The sequence below is a fragment of the Antechinus flavipes genome, chromosome 3 (genome assembly GCF_016432865.1).
Source record: "Antechinus flavipes isolate AdamAnt ecotype Samford, QLD, Australia chromosome 3, AdamAnt_v2, whole genome shotgun sequence".
Classification (NCBI taxonomy): domain Eukaryota; kingdom Metazoa; phylum Chordata; class Mammalia; order Dasyuromorphia; family Dasyuridae; genus Antechinus; species Antechinus flavipes.
This window is the reverse complement of record NC_067400.1, coordinates 569266006-569287259: the sequence shown is the minus strand read 5'-3', so window position 1 is coordinate 569287259 and position 21254 is coordinate 569266006. Positions and strand designations below refer to the sequence as shown.

General features: G+C 41.8%; 1 protein-coding gene across 8 annotated transcripts in view; it reads left to right on the top strand.

Moving 5' to 3' along the window:
- The first annotated feature begins 13219 nt into the window (after positions 1-13219).
- The window catches only part of SCMH1 (Scm polycomb group protein homolog 1), a 181877-nt gene continuing 173842 nt past the window's right edge, over positions 13220-21254 (top strand). For 5 of the 8 annotated variants that reach the window (XM_051987899.1, XM_051987892.1, XM_051987894.1 and 2 more), the window contains exon 1: positions 13227-13491. The gene's annotated coding sequence lies outside the window, so the exon portion shown is untranslated. Of the gene's footprint in view, positions 13492-21254 lie in introns of all 8 variants that reach the window. The other 3 variants (XM_051987895.1, XM_051987901.1, XM_051987902.1) reach the window with 3 other exon arrangements.

Here is a 21254-nt window from a genome sequence, read left to right as displayed (position 1 = left end):
ACCAAACTGCCTCCCTGCTTGAATGCTAATTGTGACAAGGAATTCATTATCTGATGAGTAAACCCAGTCCAGTTATTTGACAATCCTGATCATAAGGTAATTCTTCCTTATTCTGAGCCAAAATATGTATCAACTGGAATTTTTCCTCCATTGAACCTAATCTTATACTATGAAGCTAAACAAAGCAAGTTTGCTTGCCTTCACACAAGTCCAAAAAATTGTATCATCTTCCCCTGTCCCTCCATGACTTTTCTTCTCCAGGCTTCACCTTCACAGTTCCTTTACCTAATTTTTTGTACAGTCTCCAACATTCATCTTTTTCTGAGTGTCTTCCAGTTTGTCAAGATCCTTTTTTTAAAGGTCCTCTACATAGGGTTCACCCAGGAAGAGGATAATATAACTATCACCTCCCTTGCTCTGGGCATAATAAGTCCATTCATGCAGCCTAAAACTATGTTAGTATTTTTATAAATTTTATCACATTGTTTGTAAGTTGAAGCCAGCTCCCACCCACCATATGTCACCTCATTGCCTACCATTGTGTGCTGTTCATTTTTAATTCTTCAGATGGTCATATTCCAAGTCACTCTGCCCTAGGACAACATTTGTAGAATATCAGTATTAAGATGTTAGGTCTTTGGTTCCTTAGGAAGTTTGGAGTCATTAAGTGAGCTTTATAATTTTCTGGAGGCAATCTAACCTATTTTGTTATTTCATTCTGAGCCCAACTTTACTTCCGCCCCACATATACACATGGAGACAAATACAATAAGTGGTTTATTCCATATAAAAGCATGCTGTAATCTGGGTCATAGATATTTTCATCCACTTGGTCTTTCCTCTGTAGAGGGTCAGACCAACACCTTTTAAATAGTTACAGATCTCACTAAGGAAGCTCTGAAGTATTCCAGGACTCAATGTAGTCAGCTCAATGTCATCCCACAATTAGGAATATCTGAAGGACCTCACCATCCCTGCCCCGGATTTCATCCATGGCAGTGATGAACACTTTGGGCAAATAGACATTTATCTCCCTGTCTCATGCTTCACTTTATTTTATAAAGAGAGGGAGTATTAAATTGAGTTACTTCTGTTGTCATAGTTTTCAATATATTTTGAATGATATTAATGCATAGATGTATAGATATTTATTGAAGGATGAGGACAAGGATGAGGAAGAAGAAGAGAGCGAAAGATGTTATCAAGGCAATGTATGATAGGAAGGAAATGTATGATGAGACCAGGGGTCACTTGCTCAAAAGAAGGGACAGGAGATACCAGCCAGAATGACTTACCAATATTTTTGTCTTATCAAAAGAAAGCTAGGAACATCTCCAGCACATTGGGTGGACACCATATGACAAATTATTGAAGGATGTGAACAAAAGTCTGACAAGATGAACAGGTATGGATAGATTGAGATCTGCTTCCTGGTAAGCAATTTCCAAATCCATGAGATCACAGATCTTTGGGAGTTTTAATACATTACCTGTTGGCTTATGTTGAGGTTATGGTCAATTCAAAGCCCCAGATCTTTAATCACAAGTACTTCTACCCAGCCATATCTCATAAGCAAGTCTTGAGTATACAGGTGGGGCACATTCAAGAATTTCCTCCCTCAAGAACCAGAATAATTGGAAAAACATTAAACAAACGAGCACAGAACCAACAAAGGGCTTCCTGGAGAGATTCCTTAACAGCCTTTAAAATCTGGAAACTCAGGTAGAGCCCCAGGTTCTGGAAGAATGTTGTGATTTGGTTTCTGAAAAAAAGATTGAAGAACAATGAAACAGGTCCTCACTTGGGTGAGTATCACAGACTTGCACGCTGGCCTTGGAGTAGCCAATTGGATTACAATTTCTTCACTTGTAAAATGAGGATGTAGAAAGGACAAACTAACATTTCTTCAAAGTTCTTAGGTGCCTCCTGCCTCTGACATCCCATATTTTTAAGTCTCTCCCAACTCTAATATTCTATAGTGTAGGGCCCCTCCCAGTTATGATATTCTATTTTCTAAGATGCCTTACAACTCTCATAATTCTATGTTCTAGCACCCTCCTACTCTTGAATTTTTTTTTCTAAGGCCCCAACTAGTTCCACTATTTTGGGTTCTAAGATCCCACCTAGTTCTACTATTTTGTGTTCTAAGGCCCTCCCAGAGCTGATATTCTGTGTTCTAAAGGCTCTACTTGCTATGACCTCCTGGGTTCTAAAGGCTCTACTAGCTATGACCTCCTGGGTTCTAAGCACCCTCCCAGCTCTGACATCCTGGGTTCTAAGGGCCCTCTCAGCTCTAACATCCTGGGTTCTAAGGGCCCTCCCAGCTCTGACATCCTGGGTTCTAAGGGCCCTCCCAGCTCTGACATCCTATGTTCCAAGAGTCCTCCTAGCTCTGACATTCTTATGTTCTAAGAAACCTTATAACTCTGACATTCTATGTTCCAAGTCCTCTTCCACTTTCGACATTCTATATTCTAAGCTATTATTCTGTGTTGTATGGCCTTAAATAGCTCTGTCATTCTGTGTTTTAAGGCCCTTACCAGATCTGACATTCTATGTTCCAGGACCCATTTCTAACATTCATTACTCTAAAGCCCCTCCTAGCCCTGACATTGTATGTTGTAAGACCCCTCCCAGTTCAAACATTCTACATTCTAAGGATTCTTCCAGTTCTATAGCCTATGTTGAAATCCCTTCTAATTTAGACAATCTGTGTAAATCTGTGAACCTTTGAGCTATGCTGAAAAATACAGAATTCCAGCTGTGCAGTGCACTTTGGGTAATAGACTTGTTCCCAGCAAATTGCACAGAAAGTGAAATTTTGACAATTGAATACTATTTTCCCACAGACTTACATTATAATTTCAGAGACTTGACTTTCCTTTCTGATTGGTCTCTGACTAACTGTTGTTCTGTTTCCTGAATCTTCCCATACTAATTGATATTCTATAAATATGTTTAAATTAATTGGGGAGATGGCTATAGATAAGTAATGAAGGATCTTATGAACTCTGGGGTGACAATTGTGGTAGAGTAGAATTAATTTTTGGAATGTTGCTGACATCAATATTTCAAAAATTCATTATTTCACAGACATAGAATCTCAGAGTTGGGAAGACCTCAGAGTACAGCATAGTGTAGTGGAAAGAGGGCTAGATTTATTTTTAATCAGGGGACCTGGATTCATGCTCTGTTACTTCAGGCGCTTGATATCATTTAGCTTTGGCATCTTTATCTATTAAATGAAGATAATACTTGTACTACTTACCTTAATATCTTGACAAAATTGGAATATAATAGAAAAATTCAGGATATTAACTATAAAAGTTAACTGCAGCATATTCCCAATAATGATTTTTGTGCAAAAATTATCAACACTATCAAATCCCTTTCTCCCTCTACCAACAGGCAGATTGCATTCCCAGAAGGTGGTTACTATTTCTCTCCTTGGGATCGGGTTCTAAGACTAATACTGAGGAACTATGGCTAATGTTCCTCGTATTCATAAACCCCTACCAGCACTAGCTGATATCAGTTAGCCATTCAGATTTAATTAGCTTTTAGAAACAGGTACTTATCAATGTTATGTAGAAAGAACAATTGATACAACACATACACACACACACACACACACACATACAACCAAGTGCACATTCATCCACAAGTATAGAGAGTATTCATGGGAATGTAGGTTCACGCATACAGAGTACATGTTGTAAAGGTGTAACACAACTCAAATTTGTCTAACAAATAATTCTAATTTTAATATTTCAAAAGATCTATGATTTCATTGCTATGGGTATAGTTTCTAAAGAACACAGGCTCTTTATGCCTTAGTAAACAGCTTTTGTCAGTTGTAGATTTTTTAAAATCATCATCTGAAAATCGATCATCTGATGAATTCCCCAAAGTTCATTGCATCTGGTTCTTAGAAGGCAGGGACAAGTCACCATTGAGCATGTACTCAAAGCCTATCTAGCCACATGTCAGATGATGGTCTAGAGACATGAGAAGTGAGTTCTAATCATTTCCTGCTATTAATTTTCCAAGTGACCTTCTCTGGGATTTTTCATCAGTTTCCTCATCTATAAAATTAGGGGGTTGACTTTGAAGCTCTCTAAGGTCCCTCCCAATCCTGTACTTCTGATCCCCTCATCATGGTAATGGGGTATAGCAGAATTGTGGCACAAGCTTTAGAATCAGAGGACGTATGTTCAAATCCCTCTTCTGTATGACTGTAGACAAGTCACTTCCTTATCTGGAAAATCAGGCATTAGACTAGATGACCTTTAAGATTCTTTCCAGTCTATAATCCTATACTCTCTAAGGTCCTTTATAATTAAAAACATCAATGTGACTCCAGGCAGTGAGATGGTACTGTGAATAGAGTGTGGAGTCAGAAAAATCTGAGTTCAAATCCAGCCTCAGACACTCTCTAGCTGTGTGACCCTGGGTAAGTCACTTCACCCTGTTTGCCTCAGTTTCTTCAACTGTAAAATGAACTGGAGGAGGAAATGGCAAGCCATTCCAGTATCTTTGTCAAGAAAATCCCAAATAGAGTTAGAAAGAGTTGAAAGTGACTGAGATGACTGAATAAGAATAACATGAATTCAAAATCTCTTCTAGAACTTATGTTCCACTGGCATAGCCTTCAAAAACCTGGATGTGGAGCTCCTGAGTAGGGTCTTGCCTTTAACAGTCATTTAACAAGTCTTTATTAAAATGAGTTGAAAACTTGAGAACAAAAACTACTGGGGGAAGGAATCAATTTGACAAGAATTGCTGGGAAAAGCAGGATGAATACAGAGAGGCTTGGAGAGACTTACATGAACTGATGCTAAGTGAAATGAGCAGAACCAGGAGATCATTATACACTTCAACAACGATATTGTATGAGGATGGATTCTGATGGAAGTGGATTTCTTTGACAAAGAGACCTAACTCAGTTTCAATTGATCAATGATGGACAGAAGCAGCTACACCCAAAGAAAGAACACTGGGAGATGAATATAAACTGCTGCATTTCTGTTTTTCTTCCCGGATTATTTCTACCTTCTGAATTCAATTCTCCCTGTGCAACAAGAAAACTGTTCAGTCCTGTACACATATATTGTATCTAGGAAATATTGCAATATCTAACATATATAGGACTGCTTGCCATCTAGGGGAGGAGGTGGAGGGAGGGAAGGGAAAAATCGGAACAGAAGCGAGTGCAAGGGATAATGTTGTTAAAAAAAATAACCCTGGCATGGATTCTGTCAATATAAAGTTATTATTAAAAAAAAGAATTGCTGGGAAATTGGAAGTAAGTTTGGCAGAAATTACTTTTAGACCAGCACTTTACCAATTCAGGCATTTTTCTTTTTCTGTGTTGGTTGGTTAATTAAATTTCTTTCTTTATTAAAAGAAAGGCTCCAGTGGTTATGGCAGTGTTGATAGCTAACTGAAAATGACTGTGGTAAAAACAAAAGCAACATTAAAACTTTAAAAATAAATAAAAATCTAAAACTAAAAGTAATTAATTGAATTCAATTGAGAAGCATCCAGTTAGGCACCAGACATATAATAGTGATTAGTATTAAGAATGTAACTGTCCCTTGTTACATATACTTTTCCTGTGCAAATAAAACTCTCAGTATCATAGATGTGAAAAGCTAGGGATTTGAGAATGTTGGAGTGGATATTGGAGCTAGAATTCAGATTGAATAATATGAGAAAAATAAATTGTTTCCAGCATAATTAGTGACTAGTCCAGTGAACAAATCCAGGATGCCACAGATGCTGGAGAGCCTACTTCCAAGGAAGTTGAACGGCCATGTAATGAAAGTGTCTTAAGAGACTTTGGAACATTGGATAGACGTTCTGTAACTGGCTGTAGTCTACTGACTATGAGAATAGAAGCACGTCTGGCAATTGCTGAGCCAGAACTGGGAGGTGCATTCTCAAAGCACTGGTTTGACAGAATCTTGGACTTTCTCTCTGTGTGTGTCTCTGTGTCTCTGTCTCTCTCTGTATGTGTGTCTGTCTCTCTCTCTTTCCCCCTTTTCCTCTCATCCTCCTTCTCTCCCTCCCTTTCCATCCCTCTCTTTTCATTTGGCTGTCTCTCTGTCTGTCTCTCTATGTCTCTCTCTCTGTCTCTTTGTCTCTCCGTCTCTCTCTTTGTGTGTCTGTCTCTCTCTCTTCCCCCCTTCCCTCTCATTCTCCCTCTCTTTCCATTCCTCTCTCATTTGTCTGTCTGTCTGTCTGTCTGTCTGTCTGTCTCTCTGTCTCTCTCTCTCTCTGTCTCTCTCTCTCTCTCTCTCTCTCTTTCTCTCTCTCTCTTTCTTCTTCCTGCTTGATAGTGTCTGGTTAGTGGCAATGCTATAAGGGGAGAGCCCTTAGGCCCTTTTTCTCTATACTGACATGTGACTTTCTGGATATAACCTCAATTTTTGTTTTTAGGATTTATTTTCATTTTAGGTAATGGAGATTAATCTGGAGATCATAATCTTGCGAGTTTCCAAAAAAAGTCATGAAATCCAAAAGTTTGGCCGTGTTTTATACTTTGCTCAGCATCAGTGCCACAAGTTTCAGCCTTGGAGATCCAGCTCCAAGGTGATGACCACTTACACAACAGTGGTGCTACATTTGGACATGAATTTGGTACAATCCTATCTCGTCAGTATCCGCTGCCATCTCTGATTGGACCCTCCAACTATAGGATAAGGTCATAGGTTCCAGGGCTTCTATTTAAGAAGGGGGCTCACCATAGACTTCTCTTTATTTCATACTGACCTCATTTCTTTCTGTAGACTGAGTGCTACTTGCCATTTGTGAGAGTTGAAGTAAGAGAGACCAAGCCAGAAGCTGTTACTCCTTTTTTAAAATCCTCTAAATCGTTCTCTCATCTGGCTCAGTAGTTAATGAAAGGATGCCTTAGTCATTTCAAAGCTTAAATCTTTCAGCAGTGGAGTCACACATGGCTAGAAGCAGCCCCCAAAATTTTCTAGTGATGAATCAGAACCAGGAAGTACAATGCTGGAAATGCTCTATGGGATAGCCCTCATTATATCAGGAACTTGAAAGAATTGGAAAATTACAAATTCCATATTAAAAGAGACTTCAGCAGCCATCTAATCCAAAGCATCACTAGAAGGAATCATTATATATATATAATCACAATAATTTTCATAAAGATATAATTACATATTATATAAAATATTATAGAATATATTATATATTATATGATGAATAATATGTTAAAATAGAAATGTAATTATCTATGATATAGATATATAATAGATAAATAAGATATTATATAACACATTAAATTATATATCATAATATGTAACATTACAAATTGTAATATAATTATATAAGAAATATATATAATAAATCTTATATATCCTACATGCACACATATACACTTATACAATCCATCTTTGAGAAGTAGTTGTCTAGCTTCTGTTTGGAGATCTTCAATGAAGGGGAACCCACCTCTTCTTGAAGCAGTCCAATAAACTTTTTGACCCACTCTAACTGTTAAGAGCTTTTCCTCAATATCTCAAAGGTTTAAAGAGATCTAGGATCTCATAGATTCAGTGGTTCTTTCCAACAATGCAGATTAAAATCCACCCATGCCTGCCTGTCCTCAAGGGTTGTCATCTGTGTTGGCCCCAAAGTTCACTTCAGATAGTCTGCCCAATGTGCTGGAATCTTGTTATCTCAAGGATATCAATATCATATTTGGGCTGATTCACTCAATTCTATGTGCAAAGATATACACAGGATGAAAATCTCAGTTCTTGTGGGAGGAGAAGAAACCATTCATTCAACAAATATTTATGGAATACTTATCATGTGAAGAGCAGAAGGAGAGGTGTAAAGCTTAGTAAACATGTGGTTTATCTCCTCAAGGCACTTATGGTCTAGTAGGAGTATAAGAGACATGCACAAATGACAATAGCCTAAAATTATTTCTTTTTTTCCTCCACAAAAATGAAAAAGGAGATATTAAAAAAAGAAATAAAAGAGAGTGATAGAAATTATTTTGTCCAACAACATGCTGATAAAATAGATCATCTAGATCAATTCTGATGGATGTGACTCTTTCCAACAATGAAATGATTGAGGCCAATTCCAATGATCTCATAACGAAGAGAGCCATCTACACCCAGAGAGAGGGCTACAGGAAGTGTTGTAGATCACAACATAGCATTTTCACTTTTTGTTGTTGTTTGCTTGCATTTTTTTCTCATTTTTTCCTTTTTAATCTGATTTTTCTTGTGCAGCAAGATTATTGTATAAATATGTATACATATATTGGATTTAACATATTTTAACATATTTAATATGAATTGGATTACTTGCCATCTAGGAAAGGATATGGGGGAAGAAGGGGAAAATTTGGAACACAAGGTTTTACAAGGGTTAATGTTGAAAAAAAAAAGCTTTAATAAAAATAAAATGGATCATCTAAATAAAATGGATGAATATTTACAAAAATGTATAAAATGCCAAAATTAACAGAACAAGAAATATGGGGTTTAAACAACCCAATCTTAGGGGGGAAAAAGTTGAACAAACTATAGATGAACTCCTAAAGGGGTAGGAAAAAAGCCAGGAACAAATGCCTTTACAAGCAAATTATATCAAATATTCAAAGCATGATCAATTCCAATATTACATAAATTGTTTGCAAAAATAGGAAAAGAATGCAATTGGGAAGTATTTAACAAAATAAATAAAAATATTTTTAAAAAAGAAAAAAATAGGAAAAGAAGAGATCTAGCCAAATTGCATCTTTGATACAACTATGACTTTGATTCCTAAGCAAAGGAGAGTTAAAACAAAGAAAGAAAGGTATAGCCCAATATCCTGAATGAACACCAAAGCAAAAATTTTAAATAAAATGTTATCAAAATAGCTATAGCAATACATCACAAAGATTAAACATCATGTCTGGCTTACATTTATACCAGGAAAACTTAACATAAGAAAAATTATAGACATAATTCACCATAAATCAAAGGTATAGAAACAACTTTGAGAAAATATCATTTTAATTTCTCATAAAAACACCAGAAAATATAGGAGTAAATAGACCTTTCTTTAATATAGCAAGATATATATATATATATATACCCAAGAGCCAGCATTGTATATAATGGAAATAAAGAAATGGCCTTTCCAATATGAATCGGAGGAAAGCAAGGATGTCTATTGTCATGATCACTATTTGATACAGTGCTAGAAATGGCAATTGTAACAATGAAACAAGAAAAAAATTAAGGGACTAAACATAGACAAAAAAAGACAAATTCATAGCTGTTTGCAGATGGATAGAAAATTCCAAAGTCAACTAAAATTAATTGAAACAGTTAATAACTTTTGCAAAGTTGCAGGATCTAAAATAAATCCACATAAATCATCAGCATTTCTGCACATTACCAACTAAATTCAGCAAGAAGAAATAGGAAGAAAAATTCCATTTGATATAACTATGTATGGAAGTCTACATATTAAAACACCTACAAGAATTCTATGAATATAACTTTTTATTTTATAATGCTCTTTACAAAAAGGTAATATAGAGAATAGAGAAATATTAATTGCTAATAAATATACTAAACTTATACATTAAAAATGACAATGCCTCCTAAATGAATTTACTTATTCAATGACATGCCATCAAAATACCAAACAAGTGCTTTATTAGCCTAGAAAAAATAATATAATTTAAATGGAGGAACAAAGGTCAAGAATCTCCAAGGGAAATAATAAAAAAGAAGTGGAAAAGAAGGGGCCTAGCAGTAACATATCTCAAGCTATACATCAAAATAGTAATAATTAACATGCTTAAGAAATGAGGTCAATCAGTGAAACAGATCTGCATGCAACATAGAATCAAATAAATCCACTAGCCTAGTGGATATGGATCAGTCCAAAGACCCACAGTTTTGGGATAAGAAATCACTACGGAAAAACTAGAAAGTGGTCTGGCAGAAAATAGATGTAGGTTAACACCTTATACCATAAACCAGGATAACTCTGAATGGATATATGACTTAGAACTTTAGGATGACATCATGAATAAATTATAGGATCCAGGAAGAAACCACATTTCAGATCTATAACTCATAGAAAATTTGTAACCAAATAAAGGACAATGTTAACTACATATAATCAAAAAGGATTTACAAAACAAAACCAATACAGCTAAAATTAGAAGAGGAACAGGTAACTTGGGAAAAATCTTCATGTAATGTTTTCACTGAAAAGATCTCTTTTCCAAGATTTTATATAAAATCTATAAGAGCCACTGGTGACAAATGGTCAAAAGATAGAAAGAGGCAGTTAGTTATCTAAGAAATACAAGCTACCAATAGTAGCCATGTGAAAAAAAAAATACCCATATTACTAATAATGATATTCAAATTAAAACAATTCTGAGGTTTCACCTCTCAGATTGGCAAAGTCAGTAATAAAGAAAAATGACCATTTTTAGATCATTTAGGGAAAACAAGCATTATTGGTGGTTCCATGAATTATTGGTCCAGCCATTCTAGAAAACATTTTGAAATTATGCCCCCAAAATTACTGAATTTTAAACCTATCTATACTAAAAAAAAGAAAAAGAAAAAGAAAAAAGAAAAGAAAAAATTTCTAAAATATGCAAAATATGCTTATAGCAACGTTTTCCAGGAAGAAAGAACAAGAAACTAAGGATATGCCCATTCACTGTGGAATGATTGAACAAACAATAATATAGAAATTAATTAGTAAATTAAGTGGCCTTTCCAGGAAAATTGGGGGAAAAATAAGGATGTCTGTTATCGCTATTCCTATTTCATATAGCACTAGAAATAGCAACTACAACAATAAAACAGGGGGGAAAGTTGAGGGAATAAGCACAAATAAAGAAACACATTTACAATTTTTGCAGATGGTAGGATAGTATCTTTAGAAAACTTTCCTATTGCTATTGTAAGAAATGATGAAGAGTACGATTTCAAAGAAACCTGCAAAGATTTGCATAAATTGACACAGAGTGAAGTGAGCAGGACCTGGAAAATAATTCATACCATAAAAATGATTATGTAATGACAAACAATTTTGAAAGATTTAAGAACTCTGACAAATGTAATGATGAAGTTTCCAAAGGACTGACAATGAAACATCCTACTTCTTGTTAGAGAGGCAATAGATTTGGGGTGCAGAAGAAGATATATTATTAAGATAACAGTCTTTGTGGGAATTCATTTTGATTGATATGTATATTTGTTAAAAGGTTCCCCTCATACACACACCAATGGTAGAGGACCCAGAGGAGATAATTCATTTTAAAATAATTTTAACTAAATAAAAATAAATAATAAATGAGAAATAAATTAGAGACATACAAAGTGCAATATGAGGGGAAGTGTTGTAACGATGAATGGATTAGGGAAAACTTCCTGGAGGAAGCAGAATTTGAAGTGGGCTTTGGGGAAATCTCTAGATGAAGAAGGAAAGAGAATAGTATGGTTAAAGTGATGAAGGCATGAGAACAGGGTGTGTTCTAGTCACTGACTTAAATAGTTTGGCTGGGGAGGAGAGCAAGCAAAAGAGTAGGTTTAGGGTGAGCCAAAACTGGTGTCAGATTAAAGATGGTCCTGAAATGTCGGGCAAGAATTTGAACTTTATTTAGTAGACCAAAGGGAGCCACGGAAGGTGTTAAGCAGAAGAATGACAAGGCTAAATCACTGCAGACAAACCAGTGCAGGGAATAAAATGAAGCCTGAGATAGTCCCGAGGTCTAAGCAAGGTGAAAGGAAAGATGTCTTGGGGATTAAGGGAGGCTTTCATGCAGAGGGTGACACCTCAGATGGACCTTGAAAGACTTTCACTAACAGGTACTTCATGGGGAAATAAAGGAAATAAAAAACAGTATGGTGTTGCCTAGTTACAAAGGGGAGCTGCAAAGAAGTGCAGGAACTCAGACAAAGACAAGACCACCTCTGGCTTTTGGAAAGGAGAGAGCTGTAAAATGGGAAGCAGGAAAACTCCCGTCCTAGGAGCCCCTTCTGGCCTTAGCAGCTTGGCTTTAGGCAGGCCGAAGCATCCTCGGTTGCTTCATCCATAGCGGGGAATAATACTGTGTTGTTTTTTTTCCTTTCTGAAGATCAGCAGCTGGCTCACATGATTTCTTTACATTTGTTCCTGTTGTAATATTCTAAAATCTGGATTCAGATGTACCTTTTAGATCAGATAGTCTGTGAGCCTGCTTGCCTCTGGTTGTTAATGAGGCAGAAGGGAGGGGACGTGAAGCGGTTCCAGGGCTTGAGTCTCCGTGGAGGGGCTGGAGGTTGTAGAGGGCTGGAAAGCTGGGGCTGCCTCTGGCCACTGTGTGCAGGGGAGGGCGGGGGTCGGGTGCATGTCCTGCATGGGATGCACTGGAGATGGGGTGGGAAAGATTAGGGTTATGAAGAAGGGTTCGTACCTTACACACTTGTCCTAGAGCCTTCCCTTCCCCCTTCCTTCCCCCCTTCCCCTCCCCCCCATCTCCCTTACACAAGCCGGGCTCTAAGACAAGTATGCCTACGCTTAGGAGCCGGGAGAGGGTCACAGGTTTTCAGCTGGAAGGGGCTTGGGAAGGCTACAGAACCCAACCCTTTCATAGAGGGGGCTCCCAGTTAGCACAAGGGTGACGTCATGCCCCCGCAGCGACCTCTAACCCACCCTCCTCATTTTACAGAGGAAATGGTTTGCATAAGGTCACACGGGGAGGCTCAGCATCAGTATTTGAACCCAGGACTCCAGCTTCCGGTTCTGTGCATCACGGTAAAAGGAATGGGCTCTAGAGTCATATGTTCGACCTTCCGCTTCTGACCTTGGTCAGGTCCCTGAAAGTCCCAGGGCCTCAGTTTCCTTATCTATTAAAAAGAGCGGGCAGGAGTGATTGGCCTCTGAGGGCCTTCCAGGCGTTCTAGACCGTTAGTCCAGGGTGTGTCTGGCACTCTAGCTCAGGGTTGGGGGCATAGCGGGGCGCGGGGTGCAGAGAGGGGCTGGGGGCCTGGGAACGCGCCCGAGTGCTCTGCAGTGGGAGGGGGGACGTCAGAGGAGTCAGGATGCGCGCATCCTCGCGTGTGCGCGCGCGCGCCAGACGTGCCGGGGGTGGAGGGAGGGTGGGGGTGTGCCGGGGGCGCGGCGGCGCGGGGCCCGCGGGCTGGCTGTGCTTTGGAGGCGACGTTGGAGCTTGCTAAGGCTCTCTTGGCCAGGCTCCAGAAGAGGCTGCATGGTCACTCCGCGGTCGCTAGGCGGCGTCTTCCCCACCCTGGCTGCGGTGGGTGGGGAGTAGAAGGCGAGCGGAGGGGGGACGAAGGAGGGAGGGAGCCGCCCCCTCCCCCGCCTCCGCCCCCGCCCCCTCACACTGCGCAGCGGAAACATGGCGGCGGGAAGGGAGCGAGTGTGAGCCGCCTCAGCCGCTGCCGCCGCCTCAGCCGCTGCCTCCCTCCGCCTCAGCCGCCTCAGGTAAGCCCGGGGCCATCCGGCCTGCCCGGCCTGATCCAGCGCAGCCTGGAGGCCTCGGCCGCCCCGCCGACCTGTCAGGGTCCGGCCTGTCCGACTGTCAGGGCGTCTGTCCCGGCCCGGGCCCAGCAGGCCCCGAGGAGAGCCCCGCGCCCCGCGCCCGAATGAGGGGCCCCCAGGAGGCGGTGACATTCCCCCGGGACAACAACGGGCTCCCTGGGGGGGGACCCTGACACCTCGAGAGGTGACACCCCCTTTTCCCATAGGGTCAAAACGGGACCCAGAGGAGTGACATCCCCTCCCCCATGGGGGTCAGACCAGGTACTCAGAAGGATGACACCCCCTCCCCCATGGGGTCAAATGGAGACCCAGAGAGATGACACCCCCTCCCCCATGGGGTCAAATGGGGACCCAGAGAGACGACACCCCCTCCCCCAAGGGGTCAGATAGGGACCCAGAGAAATGACACCCCCTCCCCCATGGGGTCAAATGGGGACCCAGAGGGATGACACCCCCTCCCCCATGGGGTCAAATGGGGACCCAGAGGGATGACACCCCCCCAAGGGGTCAGATAGGGACCCAGAGAGATGACACCCCCTCCCCCATGGGGTCAGATAGAGACCTAGAGGGATGACACCCCCTCCCCCATGGGGTCAGATAGGGAACCAGAGGGATGACACCCCCTCCCCCATGGGGTCAAATGGAGACCCAGAGAGATGACACCCCCTCCCCCATGGGGTCAAATGGGGACCCAGAGGGATGACACCCCCCCCAAGGGGTCAGATAGGGACCCAGAGAGATGACACCCCCTCCCCCATGGGGTCAGATAGAGACCTAGAGGGATGACACCCCCTCCCCCATGGGGTCAGATAGAGACGTTGAGGGATGACATCCCCTTCCCCATGGGGGCAGATAGAGACCTAGAGGGATGACACCCCCTTCCCCATGGGGGCAGATAGAGACCTAGAGGGATGACACCCCCTTCCCCATGGGGGCAGATAGAGACCTAGAGGGATGACACCCCCTTCCCCATGGGGGCAGATAGAGACCTAGAGGGATGACACCCCCTTCCCCATGGGGGCAGATAGAGACCTAGAGGGATGACACCCCCTCCCCCATGGGGTCAGATAGAGACGTTGAGGGATGACACCCCCTTCCCCATGGGGGCAGATAGAGACCTAGAGGGATGACACCCCCTCCCCCATGGGGTCAGATAGAGACCTAGAGGGATGACACCCCCTCCCCCATGGGGTCAGATAGAGACCTAGAGGGATGACATCCCCTTCCCCATGGGGGCAGATAGAGACCTAGAGGGATGACACCCCCTCCCCCATGGGGGCAGATAGGGACCCAGAGAGATGACACCCCCTTCTTCATGGGGTCACATGGGGATCCACAGGGATGACACCCCCTCTCCATAGGGTCAGATGGGGACCCAGAGGGATGACATTCCCTTCTTCATGGGGTCAGATAGGGACCCAGAGGGATGACATCCCCTTCCCCATGGGGTCAGATAGAGACCTAGAGGGATGACACCCCCTCCCCCATGGGGTCAAATGGGGACCCAGAGGGATGACATCCCCTTCCCCATGGGGTCAGATAGAGACCTAGAGGGATGACACCCCCTCCCCCATGGGGTTAGATAGAGACCTAGAGGGATGACACCCCCTCCCCCATGGGGTTAGATAGAGACCTAGAGGGATGACATCCCCTTCCCCATGGGGGCAGATAGAGACCTAGAGGGATGACACCCCCTCCCCCATGGGGGCAGATAGGGACCCAGAGAAATGACACCCCCCCCCAAGGGGTCAGATAGGGACCCAGAGAGATGACACCCCCTCCCCCATGGGGTCAGATAGAGACCTAGAGGGATGACACCCCCTCCCCCATGGGGTCAGATAGAGACCTAGAGGGATGACACCCCCTCCCCCATGGGGTCAGATAGGGAACCAGAGGGATGACATCCCCTTCCCCATGGGGGCAGATAGAGACCTAGAGGGATGACACCCCCTCCCCCATGGGGTCAGATAGAGACCTAGAGGGATGACACCCCCCCCCAAGGGGTCAGATAGGGACCCAGAGAGATGACATCCCCCTCCCCATAGTGTCAGATAGGGACCCAGAGAGATGATACCCCCTCCCCATAGTGTCAGATAGGGACCCAGAGAGATGATACCCCCTCCCCATGGGGTCAGATAGGGACCCAGAGGGATGACATCCCCTTCCCCATGGGGGCAGATAGAGACCTAGAGGGATGACATCCCCTTCCCCATGGGGTCAGATAGAGACCTAGAGGGATGACACCCCCTCCCCCATGGGGTCAGATAGAGACCTAGAGGGATGACACCCCCTCCCCCATGGGGTCAAATGGGGACTCAGAGGGATGACACCCCCTCCCCCATGGGGTCAGATAGAGACCTAGAGGGATGACATCCCCTTCCCCATGGGGGCAGATAGAGACCTAGAGGGATGACACCCCCTCCCCCATGGGGTCAGATAGGGAACCAGAGGGATGACACTCCCTCCCCAATGGGTCAGATAGGGACCCAGAGGGATGACACCCCCACCCTCATGAGATCAGACTGGGAACCCCAGAGGGGTGACACCCTCTCCCCCATGGGGTCAGCTGGGGACCCAGAGGAGTGACACCGCCTCCCTCATGAGGTCAGACTGGGAACCCATAGGGATGACACCTCCTCTCCCATTAAGTCAGACCAGGACCCAAAGGGGTGGCACCCCCTGTCCCTATAGTGGGATAGCCCACTTCCCTGATTTGGTAATTGATTTCTCCCTTACTTCTCTCTCCATCCTCACTGTCTGATACTGGGATTCAGAAGGGATTATCTTGCCCCATCTCCCCCAGGGTTTGAGGGAAGATGAAAAAGGGATAACCCTGAACATGCTGAGACTTGATTATTTCCCATCCCCTGGGGCATCTGACTTGGAACCCAGAGGAGACATCAATTCTCCACCCCCATAGGCTCTGACTAATAACCCCCTCCTCTAGGATTTAACTACTGAGACACGCGGAGATGACATCCTTCTCTGGGCTGTGACACTAGGACCCAAAAGGAGTGATGGCTCCTTCCCACATCGGACACAGTGAAATGTCCCCACACATAGACAGGATCTGAAGAGACATACAAGGGAATATCTCCCACTCCCTTTAGAGACTGAGGAATTAAGAGGGGTTAGCACTCCCCTAAATAATGACAACCCTACTCCCCCCCCCCCAACTCTTAATGAGCCTTCCTCACTTAAATCCAATTCACTTACATGGCATGGCATCATCTCCCCATCTCATGATCTTCTTTGAGAAAGGACTGACATCAATCTCCTTCCATTCTTAATAGGCATACAAAGATGATCTCCTCTTGAGGAAGATGCAGAGGGATATAGAGAGGATGACTCTTTCCTCCATATGGGACATAGGAAAAGAAACCCCTCACATTCTTTATAATGACTGAACTGAGATATAGAACAATCCCTCATTGGAAGAGGATGCAGGGATAGAAATCTATCCCATAGAACCTGAGATAAGAACAGAGAATGACCCCTCTTCTGCATGTGAGATACAGAAAGGGGTATTTGCCCCCATTTTAGAAGGACTAAAGTGTCATTGCAGAAAAGGATGGCTCTACATAAAGGATCTTTCCTGAGAGCTGACCCTAACTAATCCATTGTGGTGTCTGGGTGGGGACCCAAAGAATATGATCTTCTCTCCCCATTTTGAGTATTAAGCTATATTAGTAAGTATTAAGTCTGGACATTCTAAGAGGATGACCCTCTTTACCTACTCTGTGGTTTGAATGGGGTTGTAGAGAGAAAATTTTCATACCTCTGGGAGTTCAGACTAAGGTTTTGTCAGAATCATTTTGGAGGGGGGACCTAGGACAGAGGTCCTTTGGAGTAAGAATACTTAGCAATGTGTCAGTGTATTCCCACCCTAGCCTGACTCTGGAAGATTATGTCTGTCTATCCCAAAACTTGAAATAAATAAAATTGTGACCATCAAGTGGTCCCAACATTAGACAATTTCTATCTATGGAGCATGAGGACACTCACATCTTCTGCATTCCTCGGCACATTGGTTGTTTGAATGAATTTTCAGAATTGAAAATTGGTGTGGGTGAAGGGGAGCTGAGCGGGAGAGTTCCTCCAGTTAAAGTAGGTAAACAAGCAACATCCTAAGGATGGGGGAAAGGAACATACAAGCCTTCTGCATGAACATGATCTTAACAATCTGTACAGTATTTTGAGGATTGAGAGGGATATCTAATAGATATGTGTCAAGGCTAGTAAAATCAGAGAGCAGAGCTCCCTATAGGTGAGGTGACAGAATTGTGGTTATTTTTTTTTCTGACTTGTCTCCCACATAGGGGGGGCAGCTTAATAAATAAGAAACACTTTATTTCTTTGTTCATTTATGTACTGTCATGCTTCTTATTAGTAAACAGGCTTTGCACCCAGGTGTCCTTTACCCTGCTGGGGAGGTCAAAAGAGCAAGAGAGAGATTTGTTTTTATGGAGGAAATAGGTTGCTGTTTGTAAACATACCTCTGCTTAACAATGCTTTAGGGAAATAACAAGACCTTTTAGTTTAATGTCTAACTTTGTCCCCAAGCCTTCAATGTGATAGTCAGCTGGAGGGACATTGATTTATCAGATTGATTTGTCTTTGCTCAATCTCAGCTAGCTGCTCATACAGAACTTTAGTATGAAAAAAAGTTGGTATGTGTGTTGTTTGCTTTCATTATTAACCCTCATTTGCTTTCAGTTAGCGTGTGGTAGTAGACGGGTTGGTTTTTTGTTGTCATTTTTATGAGAGGCCCTTTTCCCAAACTCCCAAATCTCTAAACAGTGAATTGGACAGCATCAGTCTGCACCCACCTCCCTTTCTCTTCTCTCTCTTTCCTTGGGAAACATGATGGCCTTGTGGATAAAATGCCAAACTTGTTTCTGGGACCAGTTTCAGCTTCTAAGCAAAGTTTCACTCTGTATAAGACAACCAAACAGAAGCTACATGAGCCTAGTATTAGAACTAGTACTTTTAACATTATCCTCATTTCTTCGTTCTTAAAATTGATTGGTGATTTTGAACTTTTACTGGCATGTCTAGGACAACTTACATTTTGAGATCTTAAGGGGTTTTTTTAGATTCTTGTTTCCTTTAAATCATTTTTTAAGATTGCATATTCAAGTACATAATTCTAATATGGAACACTTTACTGAAGTTTGTGATTACTACTTTTTTGTTTTACAATTTAAAGTAAAAATTTCTAGACTTTTCATGAGGAGGTATTATTATCATAAATCAGAGAATGTTAAGAGCTGAAACATACCTTAGAAATCATTGAACCCAACTCCTTCATTTTACAGAGTAGTTCACTGAGATCCCTAAAAAGGGAAAATGACCTGACAGTATCACATACCTAGTAAGTAGTAGAGCTGAAAGTAGAAGCTAAGTCCAGTCTTCCTACCACTATACTCTAAAGCATTGAAATCAAAAATGCTCTCCTTGGAACAAGAGAAGGATAAGAACCAGTATCAGCCATATCAGACTAATTCCTGATTAAATTCAGTGCTACCCAGCTGGGGGATCTGTCAGAAACAATAAGCACTTTTTAAGCACCTGTGCACAATGTTCTGGGTTTGGTGCTAAACACTAAGTATATAAAATTAAAGATTTACTTAAGAATCCCTGGTTTCTGTTTGATTTTTTAAAGCCATTCAAAACCTGGCCCCGTTTTGCCTTTCCCTCCTGGGATGATCCAGGGACACAGGCTGCTTACCGATTCTCTCATACTTCTGGGCATTTTCTTTGTGCCTGTCCGCATGCCTTGAATGTTCTTCCTTCTTTCTGCCCCAAGGACTTTGTTTCCTTCAAAACTCTCCCCTTTTAGCAGAAACCTTTCCTAGGGCCCCTTTATATTAGTGTCTTCCTTCTAAGATGACCTCTTATTAACCCTTTATATATCCAGGATATTCAGAAATGTTTGCTTGCAGTCTCTCCTACCATGTTTCCCCGATAATAAGACACTTTATTATTATTTTTTTGGACAGAAAAACACCAGAGGGCTTATTTTCAGGGGAGGGCTTATTTTAACGAACATTGACAGCAATTTTAATAAACAGGTAAATGTGAACAAAAAAAAGTACATTTATTCAATAATGATCATGTCATCTTCTTCAACAACATCGTCATAAGTGTCCATCCCCTGAATTCCGTTCTGGATGTCTTACACCTCTATTTCCTTCAGAAGAAGTGGACCCAATCTGTCATGTCCAGCAATATAGCTCTCTTTAAATGAACATGTCTTATCCAGGTAACCTGCTCATAGTGCCTTAGCTGTCAGTAATTTTATCCCATGATTTCCCAAGTCACGACTTCTTGCAGACAGGGCTTCACAAAGTTTCCACGCTGATTTCTTTCCATTCTATTTTCAATGTAGTCATTGACTTCCATGTGCAAATGGTCCTTGAATGGCTTGTTTATTGCAATATCAAGGCTCTGGAGATAGGCAGTCATTCCTGCAGGAATCATTACTTGATCTATTCTCTCTCTGCAAGGGAGTTCTTCATTTCTTTAGCGCGGTGAGTGCCAGCTGAGTTCTTCTTTTATCCTCCATGGATAAAAGGGGGGGGGGGGGGGGGGGGAGGGACGGTGGGTACCATACAGAGGGTACCATAATGTAGCGTGTAGTGCAGGGGATCACCTTCACTACAGTAGCAATCTCAATAGGGCTTATTTTTGGGGGAGGGCTTATTTTAGAGGAATCTTACAAAATAAGGGGAGGGCTTATTTTCGGGATAGGTCTTATTATCGGGGAAACATGGTAGTACGTTGCTTCAGATAAGGGAAGGATTATAATCATAGAATGAGAAGATTTGGGAGTTTAAAAATGTGTGTGTGTGTGTGTGTGTATAAAATCTAATTCATAGATATCTATATAGATATATATAGATATCTAATATAGATAATCTAATTCAGTGCTCTAATTTTTCGGGGAATGAGTTTTGGGCCCCAAAACACTTAAGAGTTCTGACAGCTCTGTGATTGTGGGTGTCATTTAAGCTTTCTGAATCTCATCATCTTTCCCTGTAAAACAGGACTGTTATTCAAAGTACCTCTTTTACAGGCTTGATGTAACAATGGATTTGCAAGCCTTAAAGTACTACAGAAATAACACATTATTCTTGTTGTTACCCAGGTTTGTAGAGATGGAATAGAACCCAAATCCCTTACCCTCCAATCTCTTGCTTTCAAGCTGAAATATATATATATATATATATATATATATATTTTTTTTTTACAAAAGTTGACTTGCCTGAGAACTTTAAATAGGGAATGTGTGTGTGTGGGAGAATGAATGTTTTTTCAGTTCATTTCAATAAAAATCCAAAGCTATATGATTAAATCTAAAGCTAGAGCCTTATAAGATAAAGTCTGTTAGTTTTGTTGTTAGGAAATTGAGGGAAAAAAGAATGATTTGTACAGATTTTCACATTGAAGTCATAAATCTGGTTATCACAGAATTGTGGTCTTGGAAGGAACTCCAAAGATTATCTAATCAACTAGTACTAAATAGAAGAATTCCCCAATACAGTATTACCTTACCATTTGGGCTTCCAGTGTCCAGTGGTGATTGACCTTTGAGGCAATCTAATCAATTTTTGAGCAGTTCTTATGTGGAAGAATTTATTATGGAAGAATTTCCTTACATCAGCCCATCAGCCCTAGCAACTTCCACATATGATGTCATTCCT